At 29.8% G+C, this 5,616-nt stretch overlaps 1 long non-coding RNA gene across 1 annotated transcript; it reads right to left on the bottom strand.

Annotated features, from left to right (window-relative positions):
- Positions 1–205: 205 nt before the first annotated feature.
- LOC133801252 (uncharacterized) lies at positions 206–4,039 on the bottom strand. The gene is made up of 2 exons (XR_009876794.1): positions 3,777–4,039; positions 206–520 (listed from the first exon to the last, which is right to left on the bottom strand). It is a non-coding gene; the product is annotated as an uncharacterized LOC133801252 (long non-coding RNA).
- Positions 4,040–5,616: the final 1,577 nt, after the last annotated feature.

Raw genomic sequence — 5,616 nt, 5'->3', positions numbered from 1 at the left:
GGTGTCGCTGATTCTGGCAACACCGACAGTTATTAGGTGTCGCTATTGCTGGCAACGCCAACAATTAAAAAGAAACGCTGACCGTTATTAGGTATCGTCGTTGCTTGCAAAAAAATTTATTTATTTTTATTTTAAATTAAAAATTATAATTTAAATGAAACATTTATATACAAATCTAATAAATTATAAATTAAAATAATAAAACTTATACAAAGTATTTACAAATCTAATAAAACTAATTTTAGAATAAATATAACACCACTACTTGACTTAAAAATCATAGTCTTGTCTATAAACATAATCGTCTTGACCTTAAAAAATATATAACTAGATTTACAAAGTAAATAATTAACCACTCAAAAGAATTTTTTACACTAATAAAAATTACAAATAAAATAAAACATTAAATTCATTGTCAAACAACATATCTTTCTTCTTCTTGTCCTTGTACTCACACCCGTCACCAATAGTCTTTCCAAAGTAAGAATTGGCTGCCATGACTTTCTTTCTAAAATCATCCCTGAAACATGAAAAATTATATTATAATACACCAAACATGAAAAATTATAACTAGATTTTTATTGTAGTGTAAATAAATAAGTTTACACACAATTGTTACACAACTCTCTTGCTACCAATGTGTCAGTCCAAGTGTGACAACATATTCATTGTGATATCATTTATAGGAGTATTGTCATTAAAATTGTGAAGAGAAAACATTGAAGTATAAAAGTAAATCAAATAGAAAATCGGACAGCATATCCCCTAATTTACTAGCCTAGCCATCTATCACAATAAACACAAAAAAATCAAACAACACACAGATTTTCATCCATATATCACGGCAACACACAAAATTCTCATAACTTACTTCACTAATACATGCAAGTTTTCAACCTTCCATCATCACCGCAGCACACAATTATAATCTCAGAACTTACTTCACTATAAATGAATATTTAAGATATTCAAGCTACTATAACATACACTTGTATAATATGTACATAAAAAATTAATGAACAATATTAATATGATATGAAACCAATAGCAGCAGTACTAAAAAAAAAGGTCATACTGCTGCACATAAATAATGTTAATTTTGCAACCAAAACCAAGCTATTTGAAAACAGTGTAAGTAGAAGACCTTAATAGCATGTCACTCTCAACAAAGCTATATATAGTCAGAATCATCCATTATCTATATAAAAGATTGATATATATATATAGTGTTTTTCAAATAGTTATTGTCTGTCATTATAAGAATTAAAGTTATGAGTCTTAATAATCAAAATTCAAATAAGATAAGATACTTTAATTTTTTGCCTCTCTATTTTAAAGTGAGGAAAACATAGTACAGAGCTGGCATATATGCCATTTTCAATATTGGAACCTTGTATTCAACAACATCAAATAAAATATTGAGATGACTTGATTCATAAGCACGGAGCATACAAAAAACCTTGCATAAATGACATAAACAAACATATGGCAGTCACTAAGACATTTTAACAAACACACAATGTGCAGAAATAAGAATCCATAACCCAAAAATATAATAAACTACCCACCACCCACGCAAGCAGGCCGTGCTACTTCAAGTTGGTCAATAGCAACAGGTCTGTTTTTCATCACCAATTAAAATTCAGCATAGACTAATTTTTCAAAAATTTATTTTCATTTGAACCAATGAGCTCAAAGGTAAAAATCTCTTCCATAAAATATATTGGTAAAAAAAAGAATCCTCGAAGGGCTTCTTTATGTAGAAAATTTTCAAACAAAAAGCCAAATAATGTAGAAAATATCATATAATAGACACTCAATTATTTTCAGGACTTAAAACCACACTCACATATAAATAACACAAATCACCGTAGCAAAGATGAAACCACAAAAGAAGTAGAAAGTGAATGAGAAATCTGATTTCAAACAAGTAATATAAACATTTGCATTAAGAAACTTCAGAAAATATAATGAATCAATTTATCCTGTTTGTATCAGTATTCTAAGCATAAAGACATTTATCAACAAACTAATAAATAGAAATAGGGTACTCTAGCTTATTTAACATGTTTGCTCAACAATTCATACCTTTGTCAAAGGAACCAAGAAGCAATAATATATGTTTCAATACAAGAACCCAAACAAAAGTTACTAATCTATTCAGCACATTACTACTAGTCAAGTCATCAAGGGAGCAATTGTTAAACAATATCCAATATATGAAACACACAAGAAGTAAGCTAAGAAGTGTCAAACAATCACCATTTAAACAAGAGCATACATACAAGTAAGTCAATATTCAACAAATGCATTAAAAATTTCCATAGTCTCAAACACTATCTCATAAGTTAAAGCTTATTCAATATTCAACAAATACATTAAAAACTAAATACTTTTTTTTTTTAAATATTTTTCCATACTCAATAGTTTCAATGAACTAATTTTATCTCTCTAATACTTTATATCAAAAGAAAATAAATAAATTAGAATTTTCAGACTAGAACAAGATTTGATTAGAATATTTATTATTATTGATTCCCTTCTTATATTTGGATTTAGGAATACTCAGTTAAAAAAATATTTTGTATCAGTAAAGCTTATGGCGTTGCCTGCATCACATCATTCCCATTGCTTCCTCCATTTTCTATTTAAGAGAGATATATGGCTTGGACTAACTAAGAGCAAAGACTAACAGAATGAAAGTCTGCAGCAAAAAAAAAACTGCAAACAACATAATAACACTAAATTGCAAACAAGATGGGTGCACAGATTAAACTAACCATGGATAACATAATAACTGAAACAGAACCACAGATAGGCAACAACAAGCATCCTCAACACACCACCACAGACGCAGAGAAGGGTTAATAGTTTCAACAGAACATATATACTCTGATTCGACATAATTGAATACATTAATTCATCATTAAAAGATTCAAGAATTCATGTATATTTAAGTAGTGTTATTATTATCTTGTCTATTTGTAGAACCAGAGAAATAACAAAAGCAAGGCATAAATTGGGGTGCAAAATCACAACACATTCTATATTTGTATTCCTCTACCATTTACACTTGGGTCCTGCCAAACAATATTTTCATGCTAATCTTTTAGCTTATTTTAGGAAATCATAAATCTTAATTCATACAAAAATCTATATTAATTATATTTTGTATATTTCAGATGAGTAAATCTAATTGAGTTAAAAAAAATCGTATATATATATCATGAATGAGCGTTGTTAGATTTAATGACCCAAAAGATAAAAAATTGCGAAACCACAAGAGATGGTATTGTACCATTGGTTTTACATTTATTGGCTGGTTCCTAAAACTATAATCACAATAGAGGTAAACACTAAGTAGAGTCTAATGAGAAAAAAAAAAACTAAACAACAATATGATACTTCTGCTATCAACGAGCAAATTTTATGTATAACAAGATATATTATTATAAAGAAACATTGCCCATGAGACAAAATTGAATTGGCCATTAAAATTGGCCTTTTTATTCTTAAACGATAAAAAAAAAAACAAGTCATACACAAACAAGAAATTTTACCATGGAATCACAAAGCAAAATTAATTATTTTCTAAATTAAAAATCATCAACACTTAAAAAAACCATGATGAATAATAGAGTGAAGTAAGACTAAACGATACCCAAAACAAAATTCATCATATATTTCGAACGTATCTATATATATAATAGAATATATACATACCAACTTAAAGGGGTAATGGATAAAGATCTGAGATAAAAACTGTAGAAACATACCCACCCAAAGAAGAAGCCAAGAGGTATATGTCGATGTGCTTGTGAGTGGGGATTTAGTAGGCGACAACTTCTGAACCAATTTTAGGTGAGACTATTATTGAAATTACATTAGGAGGAGTAGAGCTTTAGGTTCGAATATCAGGTATTAAAGAAGAAAGACCTAATTTCATGGAGGAGAAGAGCTACAAGTACGGTGTTGAAGTGCGAAAGAGGAAAAGAAGATAGGGTTCTCTCTTAGTGAAGTGTATAGGTGTTTACTATTTAGTAAAGTGTATAGGCGGGTTTTTTGTTGGACCTTATGTTTTGTCTCATTATTTATTTGAACTATGTGTTTTGACAAATTACTTTTTGAACCCTATATTTTGTAAAATGGTTAAAATAGAACCATAAACTCAATTTTGATGAAGAAAAAATTGAATATAACAGTACAGTTTTTAAGCATAATGATTTTATTTTTGTTCTGAATTGTTAGTTTGGTAAATTATTTGTGATTTTAGTTGAGAAAACATTGACCAAAATCGGGTTTAGGTTATATTTTAACTATTTTACAAAACATAAGGTCCAAAAAGTAATTTATCAAAATACAGGGTCCAAACAGATAATGGGATAAAACACAGGGTCCAAAAAAATATAAACCCTCAAAATATATTGAGTGAGGGTGCAGAGAGTGATAGTCTTTTTGGTATAAATAATAATAAGTTTATTGTAATATTTTAACTAACACTTATCAGGGTATATATATATATTTCTTTTATCATTTATCAGTGTAGTTTTTCAAACTTCTCTTCTACTAATTAATATTTCAAATATAATATAATTAATTTAAAAAATACAAGATAACAAAAAAATTCAACTAATAATTTTATTTGGATTAATTTTTTTATCTCATTAATAAAATTTTATTATTCATTAATTATATTGTTTAAATTTTTATTTGAATTTTGGCAACATTTTGTAACTGTCGGCATTGAGCTTTTATTAACTGTCGGGGTTGAGGTCAATAGCAACAATTTTTAATTGTCGGCATTGGGTTTGAGTTAACTGTCGGCGTTGGGGTCAATAGCGACAATTTTTAACTATTGGCATTGGTCTTGAATTAACTGTCGGCGTTGGGGACAATAGCGACAATTTTTAACTATCAGCATTAGTCTCGAAGTAACTGTCGGCGTTGGGGTCAATAGCGACAGTCAAAAGCATGATAGTTATTAACTGTCGGCGTTGGTTTCTATGCCTATAGGTTTTAACTGTCGACATAGAGCTCCACTAAGCAATTACGACAGTCAACAGAGTTGACTGTCGTGGTTGGGTGTTGGGAAAGCCTAGTTTTGTAGTAGTGTAATCAAGTCATTTAGTTGAAAATGTGACCCTAAAGTCATAATCGAGTTAAGGTTGAAAGATTTTGGTCATAAATAGATAAATTTTCATTCAATTAAACGTTTGGTACATGGGATCCCAAAAACAGGGTTTAAGGACAATTTACAAACTTTCGAAAGTTCTAGACAATCACAAGCCACTCTAATTGACGTGTACTGTCCCTTAGTCATGGCGGACGAGCAACTGACTATATACATCCCGCCCCCAGAGCTCTCCAACTTAGGATTAGTCCACCTTGCCCTTGCCCTTGCCCTTACCTGGACCACGTAGAACTGTTAGCCAAGGCCCAGTAAGAAAATCATAAAGCATAGCACAAGCAATACAGACAATCAAATGATCTTATCAGGCAGTTGGCATGTTATAACAGATACCTAGACAGTGATGGAAATCAACGATTCACAACCATTCATCTCAGTATTCAACAAGCCATAAACATTAGATAAACAATAATAAACAGATCATATTC

Source organism: Humulus lupulus, chromosome 9, assembly GCF_963169125.1.
Source record: "Humulus lupulus chromosome 9, drHumLupu1.1, whole genome shotgun sequence".
NCBI lineage: Eukaryota > Viridiplantae > Streptophyta > Magnoliopsida > Rosales > Cannabaceae > Humulus > Humulus lupulus.
Note: the sequence above shows the minus strand (reverse complement) of the source record. Positions and strands in the feature narration are given on the sequence as shown.